At 37.6% G+C, this 25852-nt stretch overlaps 1 non-coding gene across 1 annotated transcript; it reads left to right on the top strand.

Moving 5' to 3' along the window:
- The first annotated feature begins 1580 nt into the window (after positions 1–1580).
- LOC122097960 lies at positions 1581–1687 on the top strand. The gene has a single exon (XR_006145621.1). It is a non-coding gene; the product is annotated as a U6 spliceosomal RNA (small nuclear RNA).
- The last annotated feature ends 24165 nt before the right edge of the window (positions 1688–25852 follow it).

The raw sequence follows: 25852 nt of genomic DNA on the forward strand, positions 1-25852 counted from the left end.
GGCTGTCGTATTCATGTTGCATACTTTATGTAATGCCGATTCTCAACATTGTATAGATGCTCCAACTACAATATAAAAAAAAAAAACTTAAAACATACTAAGGATATTTGTAAAGTATAAAATGAAGGAAAAAATTTCATCCTTTACAAATCTATGCAAAATCTATGCTAAACAATTGATATTTTACTGTACCTTTCCTGCAACCAGTTTGATATAGTTTAATACTTGTCACTCCAAGTTTCTCTGTATTCTACTGGATATTTACTTTTTCACGTATGTGTGTATATGTATACATATATGCATCTATCTATATATGTTTCAATGTGGATCATTGGATTTGAAGCTGCTTTGTTTTGCTGTTCAGCAATTGAACCTTGCCGCCTCATTCTGTGACAATATCTGTGCTCATTCTCATCATTCCTTTATTTACCAAATCATCACCTTCTAAAATCAGCTTCATTTCTTGGGTAAGTTTACCAATCAGTCCAACCAATATCCACCCAGAGGGTCTTAATAAATCAAGTTTTAAGGAAGAAGATAACATGAAGTGACAACTACAGAAATTCTACAGAGACCTGACATCTTTCACATTTCTGCCTTCCTTCTCTTCTCATTCTTCAAAAGCATTGACTAACACTATAAATATACTGCAATTATAAGTTAAGGATCAGTGGGGTTTTTCCCAACCTGAAGCCTTCTTTTCCGTGATTCTTGACATAAACTTTTTGGGAGATTTTTTGGATTGTGAGGGGATTCCATCCAAAACAAAGCCATGTATATCAAGAAAATCAATATTTTCAACTCAGAGTACTAAACAAAAGAGGGAGAAAATTAAGGTTAGCTATATATGTTAAGCACAAATATAGGCAATATCAAGATATCTTGAAATTGTATACTTTTATTGGATAAAGTGGCTCAATCCTGTAATATTATCTACTTTTTTAGAAAACAGAGATTAGAGTATTGCATTTCCAGGCAAGCCCAGACAAAAAAAGACTTTTCAGAAACTCTAACTATTTGCTGGGTGCAATGTGGTTTGCTTGTGTTTGGAGGACTACAGTCCAAGCAGGCCCAGCATAGTGATACTACCTCAAAATAAGCAATCAAATTACAATCTGCAGGTATGGCATAGTAGAGATGCCAAAGTTGTAAAGTTCCTTTCATTGCTGCAATTGGTCTTCTTGTATTCCTATTTAAATATTTTTCCCTTCCCCTCCACAAATGATGCCAACATCAAAAATGTGTGCTTATGTAAGAAATGCATGATTCTAAAATTTCATGACAATTCTTTTGAACTTACTTTTTGTGGAATTGTCTAGTTTAAGAAAATCAATTACACTTTCATATAAAAAATGTTCTGGGGCTGGGAAGGTGGCTCAGTGGTAGAGTGCTTGCCTTGCATGCCTGAGTCCCTGGGTTCAATTTCTCAGCAGCACATAAACAAAAAGAAAAAAGCTGGAAATGGCGCTATGGCTCAAGTGGTAGAGCTATCGCTAGCCTTGAGCTGAAGAGCTGAGGGACAGCGCCCAGGCCCAGAGTACAGGCCCCACGACCGGACCCCCCCCCAAAAAACATGTTCTGTGCTTAATATGGTAGCCCATTCACTAACATTGAAATGATACAGAGAAGATTAGCATGGCCCCTGAACAAGGATGACTCGCAAATTCATGAGGCAATCCATATTTATACAACAACAGATGCTGGAGGGGATCTGGCCACAAGGGAACCTTACTCCATTTTTGGTGGGAGTGTAAACGTGTTCAACCACTTTGGAAAGCAGTATGGAGTTCCCTCAAAAGACTCCACATAAAGCTCCCCTATGACCCAGCAACCCCACTTTTGTTCATTTACCCAAAGGATCACAAACAAGACCATACTAAAACTACCAGCACAACTATGTTTATTGCAGCATTATTTACCATAGCTAAGATATGGAACCAACCCCTATGCCCCTCAGTAGATGAATGGATCAAGAAAACGTGGTAAATATATACAATTGCATTCTATGCCTCCATCAGAAAGAATGATATCGCCCAATTTGTTTGGAAATGGAAAGACTTGGAAAAAAATTTATTAAGTGAAATAAGCCAACTCCAAAGAAACATAGGTCCCATGGTTTCTCTTATTTTCAATAACTAATATATGTCCCGGATTATCATAAAATGTCAAAAGCTATGTGCATTTGACCAGATAAGATGATGTTAAGCTAAATGAACCCCAAGATAGGGACACAAGTGGTTCTATCTTGTTATTATTTCTAACATACAAATACTATATGATGTGATTTTTTTGTTTCTTTATATGTTCCTCAACCATGCTATAACCCTTTTTTTCACTATATTTGAAGTTGGTGCGCCTACATCTTGTATATACGTTTCTTTAATTTGGGGAGGGGAAGGAAAAAACTAAATGCTTAAATAGGGATACGGTTTGACCCCTGGTAACAATGAGATGCACAAGACACTATGTTGAAAAATGAATTGTACAATTTAGGCAGGGGGAGGGGGAGAGGAGGAGTGGAGTGTACTTGTGGAGGTGGGAGAGAAGGGATGGTGGGGGAAAAACAAAGGAGGAGGTAACAATGCTTGTTAAGAAATGTACTCATTACCTTGCTCATGTAAATGTAACCCCTCTGTGCAGTATTTTTAAAATAAAAAAATGTATAAAAATGTTCTGAGATTGAAGAGTTCATTTCCCTTATTTTACCCATATAATATCGTTAACAAATAAATTAATGCAAAACACTGACATGAAGGTATTATGAATAAATCTGTGTGTTTGTGCATGAGTGCACACGTGTTGGTGTGATCAGAATTTGAATTCAGGGCTTCAAGGTCTTGCTAAGCCTTTCCTCTCTAGATTGGTGAGCTATTATATGAGCTACATCTCCACTACTGGCTCTTTGCTAGTTCATTAAAATTTTTGAAAAATAATCTCAAATATTTTTTTGCCCTGATTGGCTTCCAATTGTTCTCCACAGATCTCAGCCTCCTGAGTAGATATCTCAAGTAGACAAGATTACAGGTGTGACCAACCAGCACAAGGCTGTCAGAATAATTTTAAAAGTAGAAGAAAATTTACTTCATGGGGGCCTGTTATTATCATCTCCTACTTTTAAAGCATTTTGCTTTAAAAGTAAATGTGAATTTATTAAATTAAATGTAAATTTATTTCTCTTTTGGATTCTTAAAAGACAGAAAGTGATGATATTTAAAAGTTTTGGTACTTTTTTAAAAGAAAAATGGAAGTGTAGGACAGAAGAAATTTGGCTGTCTTTGAAAATCAATTTATAAGCTCAATTATGTACATGATAACGCAATGTCGCCAACACAGTCTGTGCTGAAGTCAAATTGTGACAGAAAAAATCATCATGGGGAATAATTGCTATGCTATTATTTCTTGGGCAATATGAATATTGAATTTAGAGTGTAAGAGAATGGTGAGATTTTACCTACCTTTTCTGTAATTGCTGAAAGATTTTTGGAAACTTTGATTCATTTCCTTCCTCACTGTGTGTCTTTGGGCCATTCACTTAGTGCCTTTAATTACAATTTTCCCAACACTAAAATGGTAATAACATTAGCATTATAGCAAATGTTATCTTAAGAATTAAGAGAAATAAAACTTGTGAAAAATTTAACATAAACTTCTATGAATGAGCTTTGAGTTTAGCCAACAGTTTTTTAAATACTAAATAAAATGTATTACAGAAACCATTACATGTAGTGAGCAACCAGAAGTAATGTTACCTATTGACAATGCTCTGTTTCCAAGGAACCCAGGTGGATAACTTCTCATGCTGTAAATCAAAATGGTTATCTTATGTTTTGATAGTGTAAAAATATCAGGGACATTATAAAGAAGGAATGTTGTAGACAGATGTGAAGTCCATATGAAAATGTACAAAACTGATAAAACGTAATCGTATCTGAACAGTATATTTTGGTTTACATAATTTAAGGTACATCACAAAGATAGGGAAAACCTAGAAGAATGAACTATCTTTTTGAAATCCTATCATAGATCCTTAGCAGGATGAACTCTTTCCTCATTCTTGTAGAGGCATCATCAGATGAGAGGAACTCTATTTTTTTGTTTGTTTCCTTCCATTTATTCTTCAGTTTGAAATCAACTACATGAGACTGAAAGAACCAAAATTAGACACGCAGGGTTTGGAAAGAGCAATCAACATAAAATAAATAAAGTACATAAAGTTTTGTAAAAGGTCTACCCAAATTGAGTTATATAGTCTCAAGCATAAACAGAAAATGATTTAAGCAATATCATTTTATTGAAAAATGTTAGGCGTTGTTTAATTTTTCCTTTCTACTACATTGAATTAAGTATTGATTTTGTATAGAGACATTAAAGATGAGATAAATAAGAAACTTGATTTAAAATGGACAAAAGTTCTGAATAGACATGCTTTCCAAACAGCCCTGAAAATCACAAAGTTGTGTGTAATACCACTTCTATGCTGGCTTAATGCTTTCTGACCAGACATCATTAGAGAAATGCAACTCAAAATTACTATGATACTACTTCATAATTATTATAACTCTTATCAAAAAAATCAAAGGAGCCAGGTGTTGTGGTAAAGGCTTGTAATTCCAAGCATTTAGGGGGTTGGAGTAAGAGGATTTGATTCTAAGGCCAGTCTGGTGTACTGCTCATAGTAAAAACCTGCCCTTTAAAAAACTCAGAAGGTAATAATGTTGTGAGAGTGTGGAGAAAAGGAAATTTTGTACTCTCTTGGTCAAAATACAGGTTAATATTCTCGTTGTAGAAAGTAGTATGCAGTTTTCTAAAGAAATGCAAAGATGAAATATCTTCTGACCCACTAATCATGTGATTATTTCTCTTTGGGTAACTCGAGCTTTGTGTTTTACAGATACACTTCAGGATTTCTTTTTCATGAATCAAACATGGGAAAGAACTAAATGCAACCTCCCTTAATTCAAAAAAGAATAGAAGCTATATTTATTTGTATTACTGTGCATGAAGAAATCCTGGAGATTTCTGGTTAATTCAGAGGGACCCATGCAAAAATATAGGACAAGAGGAAAGTAAAACTGTTTTTAAAGTATAATAGGTTATCATTGATGAAAAGTTTTAGTGGTCATTTTTCCTTTTTTTTTTTTTTTTGCCAGCTGTTCAATACAGCAGCAAGGCTGTACCCTGGAGCCCTTTCAATGTTACCACGTGAACCTCCACTTCTGTAGTGCTTGTGGGTGTGGTGCCTCCTCAGGTGGGGCTCCCTCCCTTGTGGTGGATGTGCAGTGAAGGGATTGTGTGTGCATGGTCCCCAGCATTGCCAGATGAGCCCTGCCCACCCTGCCCACCTCCCTTCCCAGTCTCACTTGCTCAATTTCACCCAGGAGCTGGCAGCCATGAGGCTGAAGTTGAGCCACTGCTGCCCTCTCCTCTGTCAGCTGTGATGGTACTGGTCTGTGGTGGTCCTGGGTTCACGTGCCATCCCAGTGAGACTGTTCTGGGGTCACTGCCTGCCCCCATGGGTGTAGGGTGGAGGACATCATGTTTGTACACTGCACAGTCCACAGGAGAAGGAAGGCTTGGTGGACAGTTCACCCCCTTGGGGCCAGGCAGCCCAGCCTTGGTTCAGACTTTAGGGCATTCTGGAGACTAGAGTCGTGTGCTGACCCCTCTGCTAGCGGGCTTGTGACAGCTGTGGCAGCTCAGCACCCTGGAGCCCCTTCAGCATCCCCATAGACCTCCATTTTCTGTTCCTTGTGGTCTCAGGTATGGAGCCATCCTTGCATATGCCCATCAGTGCCAGAGGAGCCTGGACTTGCAGTGCACCAGCTGCAGCACTGGAGGCCCAAAGCCCCTTTGGCTTTGCTGTGTAGCCTCCTCCATTGTCCTTCTGGTCCACATGGATACAGCTCTGGGTGCCATTCCGGGGATGCTCCGTTTGGCAGCAATGGCCTCATCCCCTACCCTCAATAGGATCCAAAGCAAGCATGGGTCTGGCCTTGGCAGTGTAGGCCACACAGATGGAAGGCAGGACTTGGGGTCTGCCCTGCCTTACCTCCTGGCTTTGGCACCTGAGGCTGGGTTGCTTGGTTTGGTCACAGATGGAGCCTTGTTGGATGCAGCCCACCACAACAAGTGCTGCACCTGCTGCAGCAGCAGTGAGGTGTCCCAGATCCCCCTCAGGATCACCACAGGGACCTCTGATGGGTCTATATGGACTTGGTGTTTGTGTCATCCCAGGACTCCCATTAGGAAGTGCCACTCCCCTTCGTAGTACTGGAAGTAAGAGGTGTCACATATAATTTCTGCTTTCTAACGTTTTTCTTCACTAAGTTAAACAGAAAAGGGAGATATAAATAAGTTTTATAAAAACAAAACATATAACCTATATCACTTCTACCTGTTAAAACACTGTAATATTTTTTATCCAGTAGGAATTCTTTCCGTACTTACTTATTTTACTTTTGAATGTAACGAATGTAATATTTTTGTGTGTATTTTACTATTCTAGTAAACTTTATTTGCACTACTTACATACAATTTTTTTTAATTCTGAGATTTAAGAATGTGTTTTTTGGAGAACTCTAACAACAACAGATGCTGGAGGGGATGTGGACAGAAAAGAACCTTACTTCATTGTTGGTGGGAATGTAAACTTGTTCAACCACTTTGGAAAGCAGTATGGAGGTTCCTCAAAAGACTTCACATAGAACTCCCCTATGACCCAGCAATCCCACTTTTGGGCATTTACCCAAATGTTTACAAACAAGACCACACTAAAGCTACCAGCGCAACAATGTTTATTGCAGCATTATTTACCATGGTTAAGATATGGAACCAACCCACATGCCCCTCAGTAGATGAATGGATCAAGAAAATGTGGTATATATACACAATGGAATTCTATGCCTCCATCAGAAAGAATGACATTGCCCCATTTGTTAGGAAATGGAAAGACTTGGAAAAAATTATATTAAGTGAAGTAAGCCAGGCCCAAAGAAACATAGGTCCCATGGTTTCCCTTATTTGCAATATCTAGTATATGTATGAGTCAAGCGGAAACGGTCAGATAATATGATGTCAGGAAAATGAACCCTTAGATATGTATTTTAATGTTTTTTTTCTTTCATGCATGTGTTTCTAACGCTTTTATAAGATTATCTCTTTGTTGCTTTGTATGTCCCTCCCCCACAGTATAACCCTGCTTTCACTATATTTGATGTCAGTATAACTTGTGGAGGCGATGGGGAAAATCCAGTTGTTTAAGGATACGGTGGACCTGCTGCAACAATGAGAAGTACAAGTTGTCATGTCCAAAACGAGCTTTACAACGTCGGTGCGGGGGGGGGAAGGGGGGGAAGGAGAAGGATTGGGATTGGGGGGGAGGGGGTAGGCTGGGAAGGGATGTGAAGGGTAAACCAAAGGAGGAGGCTGCAATGCTTGGTAAGAAATGTACGCATTATCCTGCCCATGTAATTGTAACCCCTCTGTACAGTATGTTCACAAATAAAATAAAATCAAATTAAAAAAAAAGAGTTTTGTTGTACTTTTATTTCAGTTTGCCATTAGGCCTTATAAACGCATACAATAAAATCCATTCTTGCTAGTATCAAGTTCAATGGTTTTGTAGACTAGAGACTCAAGGATATATCATTATATATCATACAGTAATGTGTGTCAATTTGTTTATAACTGCTCCATAAAATAATTACTAATTGAGGCAGCAGCCACTTCATCTGGCATCCTGGTCCCTCTGATGAAGTAGGATCCTAGTGGCAGCCTGCCCAACTCGGGTGCTTCTGGGCATCTCGCCTGAGACTGGGGGAGGATATCAGGGTGTACCTGTTGTTGGACTAAGGAAGCTGCTGCGTGAATGACACAGTGCCACTGACCCACATCTAGCACCCACATGTAGCACCCACCAGCCCCATGGGCCTGGGCCCTAAAGATCAGCCCATGAGAGCACACATACACGGCTGGGTGGGGGAGCACCCACCTAGAAAGGATTGCAGACAAAACAGAAGCCACTCTGGGGATCAGCTTGTACAGTATCATCTGTGGAGCAGGGGACGATTGTGCTCAGCTCTGGGGAGAAGACAAGAAATACAGGCCCAGGTGCTAACTTTTGTACTCAGGCTGGCAAGGAAACTTTCCTCCAGACACTCTCCTGCAGGCTCAGGGTGCCCTTCCATGCTCCTTGTCCATGGAGTATCAGCCAGGGACACTCATGTCCGGTACTCCTGGCTGCTATTTTGGGGTTTATTAATTTACACAGACAGCCCTTGCCTCAGACAGCAGAGTTATACTCTGGGTTTTCTAAACATTCTGCATCTGAGCATTTCACAGTGTTTTGTCTTTGTATCGTTTCTTATAAATGCTTTGTGAAATTTGTGTTTAGGTGTTGAGGTGCAGGAGGAGCCAGATTATGAACATAGTTTCCTACAATACTTTCATATAAAAATGAAAATATATTCTTTCTAAAAATGCCTATCAGGAAATGAATTTGAGAGAAAGAAAAGGCAGTTTTCTCATGAGATCAAAATGTGCTAGTTTTATATGCATGTTTTATGCGTTCAAAATACAACTAAATAATTCACTATCTAGGAACAATTGTCCAGACCTAAGAGTTAGGCGTCTTGGGAGCTAGAGGCAGGGTTTTTGTGAGGTTTATCCAAAGGGAGGGAAGAAAGTTAAAATCCATAGATTACTTTGTAGAATGAAAGTGGTAATACCAAATGAGAATCACATAAATCCTCTCTGCTATTCAGGATCTTTTATTCTTCCATATGAATTTTTGGATTGCTTCTTCTATTTCATTGAAAGTGAGATTGGGATATTGATAGGTATCACATTGAATTTGGATATAGCCTTTGGCAGTATTGCAATTTTTATGCTGTTACTCTTCCCAATCTAGGAGCGTGGGAGGTTTCCCACTTCCTTAGTTCTGCTTTAATTTTATTTTTCAGGTATTTAAAGTTTCCATCATAGAGGTCTTTCACCTCTTAAGTTAACTCCTAGGTATTTTGGGAGGAGGATATTAAAAAGGTATTGTGTTCCTATTTTCAGCCTCACTCTTTATCGTTATTGGAATACAGGAAAGCCATTGAATTTTGAGGGTTAATTTTATATTCTGCTAGTTTGCCAAAGTTTCTGATCAGCTCAAGTAACTTGGGAGTGGAGTCCATGGGGTTCTTTAAATACAAGATCATGTCATCTGCAAAGAGGGATAGTTTTACTTCATCTTTCCCTATTTAGATCCCCTTTAAGTTTGCATCTTGTCTTATTGCCCCAGCTGGCATTCGAATACTAAGTTGAAGAGGAGTGGAGAGAGAAGACATCCTTATCTCATTCCTGAATTTGTAAGAAATGATTTTAACTTTTTGCCATTAACTCTAATGCTGGCTGTAGGTTTGTCAATCCTTAGCAGAAAGAACAGTGCTGGAGCAATATCAGTTCCAAATTTCAAACTCTATTAAAAAGCCATAGTAATAAGAACAGATTGATAATGACACAAGAACAAACCTGAGGACAAATGGAAAAGGACTGAAGACTCAGAAATGAATCCACTGACCTATAGCCACTTAATCTTTGACAAGGGCTAAAAAACATAGAGTGGAATAAGACAGCCTTCTCAGTAAATGGTGTTGGCAAAATTGGTTAAACACCTATTAAACTAAAAATAGATTTGTATATATCGCCCTGCACCAGAATCAACTGCAAATGGATAAAAGAACTCAAAATAAAAGCAGACACTGTGAAAACATTACATGAAGGAATAGGAGAAACTCTAGGGCTCTTTAGCACAAGCCAAAATTTTCTTAATAGAGAACAAGAAACAAAACAAATCAAAGAAAGGTTGGGCAAATGGGATTGCATGAAACAGCAGAGCTTCTGCAAAGCAAAGGTAAAAGCTAACAAGAACTGTAGAAAGCCCACGTACTGGGAGATCTTCATGAGTCATGAAATGGACAAGGTCTTATATCTAAAATATACTTAGGACACAAAAATTAAATTCCCCAACAACAAATCCTCAAAGAAACAACTGCCTGATAACTCAGTGGGCTAAAGACTTAAAGAGAGATTTCTCTGAAGAGGAAATAAAAATGCCTGTTAGACACATGAAGGAATGCTCAAGTTTTCTAGCCATAAAAGAAATGCAAATCAAGACAACATTGAGATCGCACCTCATTCCAGTTAGAATGTCTATAATCAAGAAATGTAATAATTACGGATGCTGGAGGGAACTCTACTGCATTGTTAGTGGGAGTGTAAAGTTGTTCAACCACTTTGGAAAGCAGTATGGAAGTTCTTCAAAAGACTCCACATAGAGTTCCCTATGACCCAGCAATCCCACTTTTGGGCATTTACCAAAATGATCATAAACAAGATCACACCAAAGCTACCAGCACAACCATGTTTATTGCAGCATTATTCACCATAGCTATGATATGGAACCAACTCCGATTCCCCTCAGTAGATGAATGGATCTAGAAAATATTATATATATATATATATATATATATATATATATATATGTGTGTGTGTGTGTGTGTGTGTATATATGAATGTACACACACACACACACACACACACACACACACACACAATGGAATTCTATGCCTCCATTAGAAAGAATAGCATTGCCCCATTTGTTAGGAAATGGAAAGACTTGTTAAAAATTATATTAAGTGAAGTAAGCCTGGCCCAGAGAAACATAGGTCCCATGGTTTCACTTATTTGCAAGGACTAGTACATGTCTAGGACAAGCAGAGAAGATCAAAGGTTATGTACATATGATCATATAAGATGATGTTAAGTGAAATATACCCCAAGTCAGTCTTGGTTTTGTTTTAATATACTTATAAGGCACTATGTGTTTCTTTTGTAGGTTCATCCCCCCCATGATATAACCCCTGTTTTCACTGTATTTGATTCCAATGTTGTGCATCTTGTATATTTACTTTTGTAATTTGGGGAGTTGAAAGGATGTAGCAAAATGCTTAAATGGGGCTGCAGGTTGACCCATTGTGACGAAGAGATGTACAGGACACTATGTAGAAAATGAATTTACAATGTCAGGCAGGGATTGTGGAGGAAGGAGTTGGAGAGGTGGGGAGGGAAGGGATGGTAGGGGAAAAACCAAGGAGGAGGCAACAATGCTCGATAGGAAATGTACTTATTACCCTACTCATGTAACTGAACCCTCTCTGTACAGGATTTTTCCAGTGCTGCCCTCCGCATTGAATTTTTTGCCTTTGCTGGCTGTGGTTAAGTCCACCTGCTCAGTGGATTAGTAGTCTTCAATGCATCTTGGTCCTCAAATGGGACTTGGATTATCCAGTGGTGGTTGGAACGGGCCAAGGGCAGTGCAAAGACCATTTCCAGGGCATGGCTTCTTCATTCCCCATGCAACTAGAATTGCAAGTAGTATTTCTCTGAATTTGACTCCAGAAAACAATCACTGAACCAAAAGGCAAGGCCGCCAAACACCTATCCTCCTCCCCCCATTCCCTCCTTTCTCCATCCTTGGGAGAGTACAAAATAATTTCGCAGGTTTTGGCAAACACACAAATTGCCCACCACCTCCCCTGGTAAATTAGGTTTCAAGTCACTAAGTCATGTAAACGGATAATGCCTCACTCATTATTCTGGTCAACATCTTCAGGTTGTTTGATGCTTTTATTTTTGTTGTTGTTGTTGTTGGTAGGGGGACCTGAACTCTGGGTCTGGGCACAATCCCTGAGCTCTTCAGCTCAAGGCTAACACTTGAGCCATAGCGCCACTTCCAGTTTTTTCTGCTTATGTGATGCAGAGGAATTGAAACCAGGACCTCATTCATGCAAGAGAAGCACTCTACCACTGAGTCTCCTTCCCAGCCCTAATGCTTTAATTTTTTAAATTTCTTTTTTTCAGTCTTGGGTCTTGAACTCAGGGACTCGGTTTTAGCATATCCCTGAGTTCTTCAGCTCAAGAGAAGCCCTCTTCCACTTGAGCCACAGTGCCACTTCCTGTTTGGAGACAAGTGACTCACAGACTTTCCTTCCAGCGTTTGCTTTGAACCGTGAATTTTAAAATTATATTCCTTCTAGATGTTTATTGGAACATTACAGTTTTTCTGGAATTTAAAGTTTTCTGTAAACATTTATCTTCAAGTAATCCAACCACCTTAAATATTACATTTAGAAGCTATCCTGTAGCACATCCATTTTGAAATTATTATGTTAAGATGAAATTCTTATTCTTTGTAGAAAAAAACCATTAAACTCCAAATGAGAACATGCTAATTTCAGCTGCCTTGAGTCTCCTTCCTCTTTTTTTTCTCTCCAGTATCTTTTCTTGTTTTGGAACAAGTGTCATAGACTGTCCAACCATTCAAAGGAAGCTTATTCCATTAATTTAATAGAAAAGAATCCAATCTTCCTGCATCTCAAGGCAACTTTGAGTATAATGTTAATGTGATAATTCACATCATTGAATTTTCATAGTAATTTTGATAATTTTTGTTTAAACCATTCATTAAAGAGCTTCCAAAAAGCAAGAATAAAAAATAATGTTCTGCTTTCTAAGAAGGTTTAAAAAGCTAGTAATTCAACAAAACACATTCTATTCTTCCAAGATTCCATGGTGAAAAATTTCTCTTTCATCATCGCCCTTACCACTGACCCCTTCCCTTCAAACTTTCAGCTTTCTTTCTTTTTTTTTTTTTTTTTGGTTCTAGCATCAGTAATCTCTTTGTAGTATTTGACAATGAAATTCCATTTGTTGTTAGAGAGCTCAATTCATATTGCCAAAAGCAGACTCATGAGCATAACATTGAACATAAAATATTGAATATCATTAATGTGATCTTATGTAACTATTTCATAAATTAATATAAGTTCCACATAAATGTGCATCTTCATATAATTTTTAAAATGCAAAGTAGTTACATATCTATGTCAAAAAATAATTCAGATCACTAGTAGAAGATTATAAGCTAAACCTATTGCATCATCCCCAATATCTTTGTAAAATTTTCTTTTCTCATTAACTTTCACCTTAGGGCCTTCTTTTCCTAGCCACAAATTGTCAATTGATATCCTTGTATATTGGTCACCTCTGAGTAACCTCACTTCTTTCCACCACCAGTAATTCCCCTGTGTTAAATACCTGAGGAATAACGTCCCAATGTGCCTGCAAGAGGAGTACCCAAGTCGACTGTCTGTGCCCACTCTTCCCTTGTTTTGTTTGGGAATGTGCTATCAGAGACAAGGGTGTCAGGGATCAGGTGGCTGGAACCATGGTGTTATGAATTATGGGTAGCAGAAAAGAGTAGCAGAGACTAGGATACCAGGGAAAGTGTAATTGTGACTGTCATAACTTAGTTGAAGTGGCAGGAAATTGGGTAGCAGCAACCGCTTTGCAAGGGTTGGGGTAGCTAATACAGGCATCCAGAACAGTTTAGCAGGGACAAGAAAGCATAGACTAAGTGAAAGAGTAAAAGTTGTGAGGGATTGTGGGGCACAATCAGGGTCATGAGTGGGTAAACTGGGTAGCCAGTACTATGGTAGAAGCAATTGGCATGGCGGACTGATACGGTGCAGAGCTCTGGGTTTGCCTGTCCAGTTTTGGCTGTTAGATTTTTAAGGAAACTACCTCTAGCAGCTCATTATCAGCTTTTTTTTTTTTTTTTTGGTCTGTCATGGGCTTGAACTCTGGGCCTGAGTGCTCTCCCTCACCTCTTCAGCTCAAGGCGAGTGCTTTACCACTAGAGCTACAGTGCCACTTCCGGTTTTCTGGTGGTTTATTGAAGATAAGAGTTTCACAGACTTTCCTGCCCGGGCTGGCTTTGAACCTCGATCCTCAGATCTCAGCCTCCTAAGTAGCTAGGATTACAGGCGTGAGGCACCAGCAACCGGTGAGAAGTGAATGTTTCCACTGTATCATTGGTAAATATTTTTGGATAGATACCTAATCCTAATTTCACTGGGTTTTGTGGCATTGTGTTTTTGCTTTAATGAGGGACCTCCATATTGATTTTCAGAGCAATTATAATAGGTTGAAGATAATCTATAATATGTGAATATTAGATCAAAATTTAAATATATCAATGAACACATACAGGACCATCATATATAGCTTATAATTTGAAGAAATTTTAAGAAGACCAACAATTGGGGGAAAAGAATATTTCAGAAGCTTAATAAAAAACATACACACATAGGAAAATACAAAAACAGGTACAACTAATTAGTGCTAATAGTAACAAAACATTTTCCTCAAGTTTTAAAAATGAAATTATTAAAATAATACTTAACATAAAATAAATATGACATGGAAGAAAATGTACCATAGACATTGTTTTCCCCATAATTTGTTTGATTTTTATAGCAAATGGATTAAAAGAAAATGTAATTACATGTCGGAAGATGATAACACTGTCAAGTGTCATTGATAGAATCCAGCGAAGCAAAGTAACAGAAAAATAGAGAGTAAGAACAACCTGGCTATGGCTGAATATACTCAGAACTTTGTGAGGAAAGAATGCTCCATTTTCCTCATCAAAATAGAGTTAGGATAGCTACCTTTTGACAGAATACTTGTAATGCAGTCAGAGCAGTGGAGTTACTAATTTAGGTAGTAATTTATTACTTTTATTCCCTAATCTTATGATGTGATTCCCAAATGATGTGAGTGATCTTAGATTTTCTGAGCCCTTTTTTCACCCAAAGTTTCTAATTCCTCCCCCTGCCTATGATTCTTCTGCTACTCTCATTTCTTCTTGTTTCTGAACTAGACTCCTATGACCTTTTTGTTCATGAGAAAGAGCTGGAGAAATATGAGAATGGGCTGGAGTCGGAGCTAACATCCACTCCAACTTGGAGGATCTGGTGAAGGACCTACATCTGGGCCTCAGAATCAGATATTAATTGAACTCTTTGGAAATGGAGAAACTCACCCCCCAACCCCAGGCAGAATCTGTCATTCCTTGACTTTCTCTGAAGAGATTTGGTACTAGGGCACAATTCAGAGAATGAGCTTTCCTACCACCCACCACAGCCTTGTCAGGAGGAACAGGTTCAAAACTAAATGTGGCCTCAGTTCCCACAGGGCCAGTCAGAAGCCAAGAGATCACACTTTTCTCCTCATTAGGGATCTTCTGGTAGGAATAGAGTCATCTGGGCAAAGTCTAATATGGAGATTAAGTGAGACTGGACCTATGGAGGACACAAGAGAATGACCCTGTCTTTGACTACAAGTGAGTTGTGTAGTGAGACATGACAACTTCCTTCATATATGAAAATTCACTAGGTGTTATCTCACTGCCACTTTGCAGGAGGTCAGTTTCCCCAAAGGAGAAGTTGTTAAATGTTGTGACTTCCAGTTTGCTCTCTAAGCTCTTGTCTCTCCCACCCCTTCCCATGCCAGGAATGCATTGCTTCTTTCAGGCACTCAACTACTTGACTGACTCCTAGGCAGGAATACTGTAGGCTATTATTTGGCTAACCTCTTGCATTTGAGGTAGAATAAGCCTAGGCTCTGCTTATGCCATGAGGTAGATGCACGAAGCTGAGTATAAGCTCATATTTATACAGAAAACCAATCATATGGAAAAAAATAGTTGAGTGATTTAGGGTTTATAGCCACTAAATTTAGGTTATTATTAGAAACACACCTAGAACCATGGATTAGGAAGAGAACAGTAAAGTAGGTTTAAGATAAAATGGAAAAGACACATAATAGCCATAACAGGAGATGAGAGTGTGAAGGAACTATTGGCATAGTTCCTTTTACTATCTTAGGAGTGACGTTGGATAGGAGGCTTTTAGAATAATATCTAAAATAGAGGGACGTGCTGGGCCCTGGTGGCTCACATCTGTTATCCAAGCTACCCAGGAGGGTGGGATCTGAGTATCATGATTCAAAGCAAGCCCAGGAAGAAAAAGCCAGAAGTGGTGCTGTGGCTTAAGTGGTAGAGCACCAGTTTGGAGCTCAGGGACACTGCCTAGTTCCTGAGTTCAAGATTCAGCATCAGCAAAACAGCAACAACGAAACAATAATGATAAAAAGAAATAAAAGAAGGACTTAAAGATATGCGATGGAATGATGATCCTGTGTAACTGTTTAGAAAACATAAAAGGAGCCAAAATTTGGAGCAAAATGATACCTATTCATTACTAATCAAGGATGCAAAGCAAATGACAAATTCCTCTTCTTGAAAACTTCCAAACTTGGGCTGGGAAAGTGGCTCAGTTGTTAGAGTGCTTGCCTTGCATGCACGAGGCCCTGGGTTCGATTCCTCAGCCAGAAGTGGTGCTATGGCATGAGTGGTAGATTATTAGCCTTGAGGTGAAGAGGTGAGGGACAGCACCCAGGCCCAGAGTTTAGGCCCCATGACCGACCCCCCCCCCCAAAAAAAAAAAAACAAAAAAAATTTCCAAACTTACCTTTTCTCATAATTGAGAAGAGGCTTCTTTTACAAGAATTCTCCTTATCTAGCTCAAGGTCATTAGAACTTCAGTAGACTTTTCCTATTGAGATGTAATGCACCTAACTCTACTGAACTTAATCAAGGTTAGGAAAGTATGGAAATTGATAGGTTTATTGTATTTTTCTTTGTAAATATATACTACTGTCAGGTATTATATATAGCATATATTATAATATACAATATATTATACATTATATATAATATATTAAAATATAACATATATTATATATTAACAGTCTTCCTAATTTTAGAGTTAGGAACAAGCAACATATTGAAAGACAAATGCTTGAATCTCTGAGTAATTTCTCTACCACTGAACAATTCCAGGTTTCATTCTTATTACCCAAAGAGCAACGTAAGAAAGTGATGCCCATGAAGGTGGTTCTCTGGATTTTGGAAACTGTGATCTGCAAATATATATATATATATAAATTTATATAAAATATAAATTTACATATAAATAAATTATATATAAATATAATATATATTTATATATATAATTTATATTTTATATATAATTGTTTTACTAGTGAATGTGTAAATCTATAGCAACAGATAAACAAATGATCATCTATGTGCACACACACTCAATCACTTATAAAAATTTCTTTTCTATGGTCCCTATTCACCTACACAGAGAGTACATGAGTTGCCCTTGAATTGTCCTGCAAGTTCTTTATCTGGCTACTGTAGTTTCACATCCTTTGTTTTCTAAGCAGCCAGATGTTATGTGTTCAACAACAATACTTGATACAGGCAAAAGTATCCACCCTGAAACACAGAGAAACTTGGATTTCAGAAATGCCACAAATAAGTGGGAGGTACAGCAGTACTTTTCAAAATTGAGTAGATTACATATTTATTAGAAAGTTTGTAAGAAAAATAACTTCAATGTAGGATGAAACACTTGAAGAAAACTTCAGTTTGGATTACATATAGCTAGGTGCTGGTAGCTCATGCCTGTAATCTTGGCTAATCTGGAGGCTGATATCTGAGGATCACAGTTCAAACCCAGCTTGGGCAGAAAAGTTCCCTTGAGACACTTATTGCCAACTAATCACTCAAGACTAAAATTGATACTGTGGCTTGATGTTTTAGAGAGCTAACCTTGAGCCAAAGACCTCAGGAACAGTGCCCAGCGCCCAAGTTCAAACTCTGCAATAGAAAATCAATAAAAATAAAAAATAAATTACATATGATTTATTACCAACTCTGTACAAGGAAAATAGGATATGACACATGGCAACATATGACTTCAAGGTACAAAGTTCCAGGGCATTTCCCCACGCTTGAGAACTAGGATTAATCCATATTGAAAAAATAAAAAGATGAATGATTTATACCAAATTTCAAAACATACTATATGTTATACAAAGGAAATGCAATAAACATACATTTCACAGTCTACTAACATCATATTGTATAAGCATTCTGATTAACTGATTCATCAAAATCAATACAATGCAGTTAAAACATCCAATATCTCAGGTGTCAACTTAGCAGAATACTTTCAACGTATGATGGTTATTTTGTGTATTATCCAGCCCTATCTATCCCACAATTGCAGAAGGCTCTTCCTGAGAAAGACCAGAGACCTGTCTACTGTGAGTGCTCAATGTCTACCTGTTCCCATTCTCTGTTATTTGGGCTTGTGATAGACTGAATATCTGGTAACTTGCCAAAGGCACAATTTGGGACTGGCTTTCAGTGATGATAGTTTAGTTCTCAGGAAAAAAAAGGGAAATTGAAGACAGAGGGAAAATCTACCAGATCCCTGAAAGATTTCTATCATTGTGCTAAAACTGTACCCTTCTACTGAACAAACTGCAGTAATTGTCACTCCAACCACATGTCCAAAAAAATGGCTTTCCAAATATTGGCCTGTTTTCACTTTGGTATATCAAGACATACTCTTGTGACCCCGTTTTACTTAAACTATCAGCTATGGTTGGCCCAAGGAATAGTTGACCTTACCAATTTCTTAAATTTTAGGTCATCACACAATCACTTCATAACCCTTAAACATTAAAAATACCTATCCGTATAAGTCCGCATTACATACTTATTAGTTTTTCTTCATTTGTCATGTTTTACATATTTGTGTATCTCAGGGCTTAGTTCTGTAATCTTCCTTCGCATGATTGTTACCACTGAGTGCACATAATTATTTGTTTTTTTTTCTCCAGCTCTGTTCTTTCTTTAATTCAAGTCCTTAATAACATCCTGTCTACTGACAAATCCTAGCTACTGATTTTTTTTTTCGGGGGGGGGAGGTCCGGTCATGGGGCCTGAACTCTGGGCCTGGGCACTGTCCCTCAGCTCTGCAGCTCAAGGCTGGCACTCTACCACTTGAGCCACAGTGCCACTTCCAGCTTTTTTTCTTTTTGCTTATGTGATGCTGAGGAATTGAACCCAGGGCCTCGAGCATGCAAGGCAAGTGCTCTACCACTGAGCCACCTTCCCAGCCCACTAGCTACTGATTTTAACAAACTCAAAAGATCCCAAAGTGAGCTTTGATCTTTATCTACAAACCTATCGCTCATTACTATTTGATTAAGTGATAACTCTTCTAGTTGTCTTGTCAAAATACTTTGGGTTCACTTCAGACTTACATACTTTTTCACACCTCATATGTAATCTATGACCAGGTTTTGACAAATTAACTCAGGATATTTTAGGAGCCTATATGTGTGTGTGTGTGTGTGTGTGTGTGTGTATACATATACATACATATATATATATATATATATATATATATATATATATATATATATATATATATATTATATGAGTGCTAATACTGTGACTTAAATTAGGGGCCTAGGTTCTTTTACTTTTCTTATGTGCTCAGGCTGCTAGTCTTCCACAGCTCCAATTTTAGCTTTTTGGTTCTTAGTTGAAGATAAGTGTCTCATGGTTCATTTCCCTGGTCTAGCTTAAAACTATGATCCTCTGTTTCCAGACTTTTAAATAGCTAGATTTAAAGGCATGCACCACTAAAACCACCCCTATTATATTTGAATTAACAATAAATTTAAAGAAACAATATTTGTGATATTTTCAAATCAGTATGTTTTCATTTACACTAAAACACAACCAAAGAACCTCTGAATGTACCAGTGCTCAAGTGCCAGGCACAATTTCATTGCTGGGAAATAACAATGATGATATTGTCTACAGGCAAAGCAGGAGAAAATGCTCTTCACTGAAGTTGCTGAAAGGCTGATAAGGATGAAGACAGGCAACATTATCCAGAAAGTATCACAAAGTGTTTGCTGTGGATAAGTGTAGCCAATCTTAGAGGATGTTCATAGGGATGAGGAGAATATTTGAAGGTGAATATGTGATTACAGAGGTGTGCTTTCTTGAAGATATATGTTTATAGCATAGTTTGCATACTGTTGAAAATGAGATAGTTAAGATAGGGATGTTGTCATTCCTTGTATTCTTCACAGTATAATATTAAAACCAGTTTTATACATATATTCTTTATAGTAATTATAGAATATCCCTAATTACGTATATATCATAAACATATCATTTATATATTATGCAATATAGTATGTTACATGTATTATGCACACATAATTTAATTTTTCTACTTGTCTGTCCAGAAATTAAACTAGCAATATCTTTGAAAATTGATAGTAAAGTAGGGTCCTTGCAATTTCGATTGCAATATATAGTTTTACCCAATAAGTAGTTATTTATTCTGAATTGGTTTAGAAATGGAATATCATAATATAATTGAACATTCAAAAATAATTATGTAAGAACCTACCAAGGATGGAATTAAAAAATTTAACAAGACTAACATCTGCAATCCCAGCTATTTAGGGGCTGAGATCTGAAGAGAGCTATACGAAGCCAGTCTGAGTGAAATGGCTCAGGGACAACACCCAGACCATAGTTCAAGTCTCAGTACTGGCACAAAAATAACTTAGGTGACTAAAACTTAATATATTTATTTAAATAAAGTTGTCATTCCTTCTATCCTTCACAGTATAGTACTAAAACCAGTTTTATACATATATTATTTATAGTAGTTATAGAATATCAGTAATGATACATATATTATAAATATAACCTTTATATGTTATGTAATAACATATATTACATATATTATGCACACCTAATTAATACTGATATCACTAATATCCATTAAATTGACATATGTTTTAGAATAGGGAATAGATTTTCTTTGGTACAACAAGGAAGTAAGGAGCCACAAAAATTACTTTTTTTGGATTATATATCCACAACCAACTATTCCCTGTGTATTCAAGGTACTTAATGCTAAAAGCCTGTGTTCATCAGCACAAGTGTCTTTGACATGGATTTGTTCTCCTTAAGCAATTACTCCAGGAATAATAAACAGTGGAAGCTTAATGATGTTCACTCAGATATTTCTTTAGAAATTAAACCGAACTTTATTTGGTATAAAGATCACTTACAATGTCATTACCCACACCCTTTTCATTTAAAAATATTTGTATTTTGTAGCAATGTCATTGCCATTATTACCATAATTAGGAAGATAATGTGGGTTCATCTGCTCCATAGCTCTCGAAAGGTAATGAATGTGACACAGAATATCCTCACATATGCCTGGTGGAAACCTGGATTTGAATTATGGGTCTACAACTGATAAGTCTTAGGTACTTAGAAAATTTGTTTAGCCTTATGCCTACTTCTGTTTTTAATAAAATACTTAATTCATTTCCTAACTTGAAAAATATTCATGAGCACTAAAATTACCCTAATGTAGGTGCAGTGCTTGGAATGGTTCTGCACATTGTGTAGTAGGCCCCAGAGAAATCAGTTTTCATGAACATGGTCACAGCATTCTTCCTGAAGGCCTTAAGAAATATATACCCAATTGATATTAATAACCGAAAAATTGTCTTTACTAAAAAAGTCTTTTCTTCATATGAAACAATGAAAGCAATGTAGGGGTTGTCCTGTGGCTTTTACTCTGAGGGAATTTTGCTTAAATTTCATTCTTACTCTATTAGTGGTAGCAGTAGCATTCTTTAGTGCTACCCTTCATGTTTTTAGTTCTGTGTTCCATTTGGCATACTATTGTAACTTAGTTTATAGTCTTTGTTATCAGAATAAACAAACTACAGCTGCTGAAGTTTTCAATAAAGAGTCAATGCATTACATTTTTTGGGGGGGAGGGGTCCGGTCGTGGGCATGAACTCTGGGCCTGTGCACTGTCCCTCAGCTCTTCAGCTCAAGGCTAGTGTGCTACAACTTGAGACATAGCACCACTTCCGGCTTTTTTTCCCTGCTCATGTGGTGCTGAGGAATCGAACCCAATGCCTCATGCATGCAAGGCAAGCGCTCTACCACTGGGCCACCTTCCCAGCCCTGCATTACATTGTATGTGCTTAATAGTTTCCTGAAATTATTCCTTTTGGATTATATATCCCAACAAAACTATTTTATATGATTTCTTATATTATTTATATAGATTTCTTATGTGATTCTTATATGATTTCTTAGAAATCCATAAACAAAACAGCGCAGAATAGGAAAAGAGTAAGTAAGATGTCATGAACAATACTATTATAGTGGTCTTCATGGCTAAGTGTAAAGAATATGTAACAAAACTGTTGGAAGATTCATTTGCTCTTTTTGATATTCTCTCCCCCTTCTCTGTAGAAAGGTTCTCACTATGAATTGCCAAGTGGGCTGGACCTTTCAAGCCTTGTCTCAGTGACAGAAGTGATGGGATTAGGGACATGTGCTCCCATGGCTGGCTTTTAGCAAGTTCACAATAAAGTAATACCAATACTCATAAAGAAACTTTTGTGAGTGATGTGTATTCACTTATTCAATTGCCAAAATTAAATTAATATGTTGAAACATCAAATTACTTACATTATAATATGTGCAGTTCAACTGGCATTACTAGTACCTCCATAAATCAAATGCAAACTAAAAGCTCTACTTCAAAAACCAACATCTAAGGCAGTGTTGGAAATACAAGAAGATACACAATAAATCTATAGGGGTGAGATCTTCAACACTGGCAATGAACAGTGATAGCTGAATTTTTAACCAGGCTTGAAAAGTTCGGGTGTAAACTAACTATGTGATTAGAGTTGCAGAGTTGACCTTGGTATCAATATTGGAGATAAAATTCAAAGGCAGCTAAGGTTGATGAAGTATTGTAGCTCAAGACAGTGTGACAGTCCTTGATAATGGTAAAACACAGAGTAGAAGCTAAGTTAGTAAAATGTATAGGAAAGATTCTCCAATGAGAATAATTGCAGGGGGTGATCATCACTCTTCACTGAAAATGTATAGCCCATCATTCTATTTTAAGCTCTAGCGTTTCTCTGATCTGAAGATAATTATAACATACCAATGTGCCATGAGTGCTGAGCAGTGTAGGTGTATATTATTCTAATATACGTAAAAATCTTTACAGGTATGGAATGGCCTGACCCTGACACTTCATTCTGTGTTGTTGAGTTTCTTGAAGAAATGTTCATAATTAGGCAATTCACAATCATCTAAGTCTGAATCAGGCAACTGAGATAAGACATTAGGGTCATCACTCCAGTGATGTGGTCTGTGACCTATGAAATAAATAACATTATTTCACAATGTATATGTGTTTCTGAAAAATTATGCAATACCAAATATACAAAAGGGACAATTATCCATCTCTTATATTATCAGAAGTTAAGATACTTCTGAATTGTACTTTTTTGCTAGAGGATCACAGTATGACTGCTGATGTTTGGTATCTTTCCAGGTGCTCCTATACATTCGTCAATCTTCTTTGAGGAAGTGTTTTTCCATTTTGTTTTGAGGTTTTCAGAATATAAGTACTGTCACTAACCGCAACCATGGGACAGCAAAGATGATGGGATACCTGGCCAAAGAACTGAGAAATCATAGGAAGTGATAGGAAAGGAGACACCAGAGGACCCAAAGCCTCATTGCCAGCTTCTGGATCCCTAAATCCTGCTTGACATGCTTTATATTCATTCTACTACGGGGGGGGGCGTGGTCAGTGGCTACAGGTATGTCCACATCAATCTTGCTGGTGTTTACAACAACTATTAACATGAGATCTTGTTTGTATACATAGTGATAATGAATCCCTTATTGTTAGGGAGCACAAGGGAGCAATAGTCATTACAACCATAACACAGACATACATCTTGTCTCCAAAGTCTTAATCTTTCATTGTCCAGCAGCTCTAACTTAAATACTCTTGAGGTAATAGCTCATACCCCTGTCTTCCCTTGACTGTTTGACCTTTCCAGAGCACAGCTCTCAGCCTTTTTTTTTTTTTTTTTTAATTTAATTTTATTTTATTTGTGAACATACTGCACAGAGGAGTTACAGTTACATGGGCAGGATAATGTGTACATTTCTTACCAAGCATTGCAGCCTCCTCCTTTGTTTATCCTTCACATCCCTTCCCAGCCTCCCCCCTCCCCCCCTAATCCCAATCCTTCTCCTTCCTCCCTCCCCCCAGCCCCCCCCCCACCAACATTGTAAAGTTCGTTTTGGACATGACAACTTGTACTTCTCATTGTTGCAACAGGTCCACCTGTATCCTTAAACAACTGGTTTTTCCCCATCTCCTCCACAAGTTATACTGACATCAAATATAGTGAAAGCAAGGGTTATACTGTGGGGGAGGGACATACAAAGCAACAAAGAGATAATCTTATAAATGTGTTAGAAACACATGCATGAAAGAAAAAAAGATTAAAATACACATCTAAGGGTTCATTTTCCTGACATCACATTATCTGACCTTTTCCGCTTGACTCATACATATACTAGATATAAATAAGTGGGCGAAAGACTTAAAGAGAAACTTCTCTGAAGAAGAAAGAAGGATGGCCAATAGACACATGAAGAAATGTTCAACATCCCTAGCCATAAAAGAAATGCAAATCAAAACAACATTGAGATATCACCTCACTCCAGTGAGAACGGCAAAAATCAAGAACTCTAACAACAACAGATGCTGGAGGGGATGTGGACAGAAAGGAACCTTAATTCATTGTTGGTGGGAATGTAAACTTGTTCAACCACTTTGGAAAGCAGTATGGAGGTTCCTCAAAAGACTCCACATAGAGCTCCCCTATGACCCAGCTCTCAGCCTTTTGACTGCTGTTTGAGATGGCTTCCCAATCTATCCCTTTCCAGGTCTAATAGCTTGATTCTAGAATCCCTCACAAGTACTTACAGATGTATTATTTTGAAAAGGATATTTTTCCTGGGATAGGTTCAATTTTTATATTTTATTTTATTTCAAAAATACTATACAGAGTGGTTACAGTTACATGAGTAATGTACATTCCTTGTTGAATAGTGTTACCCACTCCATTGTTGTTCTCATATCCCTTCCCACCCTCCACACCCCCACCCCAAAGTTGTAAAGTTCACTTCCGATATAGTGTCATGTGAATATCATTGTTGCAATGGGTCACTCTTTATACTTCTTTCATCACTATATTTTTTCCCTTTCCTTCTCCAAATCAGATAAATGCATATACAAGATGGAAGGTACCAGAATCAAGACAGATATTTCCAGGGATAAACCAGTGGAAAAAGACAAATGAAATAAAATAAGATCTAGATACACTACTTTACTACATCAAGGTTGATATCTGAAAAAAAAAAGGCTTGTTGTTTCTATGACTTAGAGTTCATTTCAATTAGCATCATTTTGTAAGGTCAAATATACATAGCTCTGGAACCAGCAATCCCATTCCTGGGCAATTGTGGAAATGATCTCAAGCTAAACCACACAAAATATACAACTATGTTTTTGCAGCATTATTACTATAGCTAAGATATGGAACCAATCAAGATGCCCCTCAATAGATGACAAGATCAAGAAAATGTGGTATGTATACACAATGGAATTATATGCTTCTGTCAGAAAGAATGACACAGCCCCTTTCTTAAGAAAATGGAAAGTCTTGGAAAACAATCATATTATGTGAAGGAAACCAGACTCAAAGAAACATAGGTTCCATGGTTTCCCTCATTTTTATTAATTAATATATGCTTAGGATAGTCCTGGCAGACAGGTTCACTTTAAACTCTTAATATTCCCTTTTTTCTCTCCCTCTTCCTCTCTCATTCCATTTGTGCTAAGTGATGATCTTGTTGATTTTCTCCCCTGTTACATTCATCATTGCATCTTGCGAACTACTGGTATGTCCTACTATACTTCTGTCCATTCTCCTTGTGCTTCGGCTTGTACCCCTCTCACAGCAGAGGGCCAGAGATTACAGATATTTTCTTCACTCTTTAACTCAGACATCTATCTTTACTTTCTAGCAATACATTCATTGAATTCTTTCTGTAAATTCTAATGCCTTGAAAATGATTACTGTATTT

The sequence above is a fragment of the Dipodomys spectabilis genome, unplaced genomic scaffold, assembly GCF_019054845.1.
Source record: "Dipodomys spectabilis isolate Male_0828 unplaced genomic scaffold, ASM1905484v1 ptg000443l, whole genome shotgun sequence".
NCBI lineage: Eukaryota > Metazoa > Chordata > Mammalia > Rodentia > Heteromyidae > Dipodomys > Dipodomys spectabilis.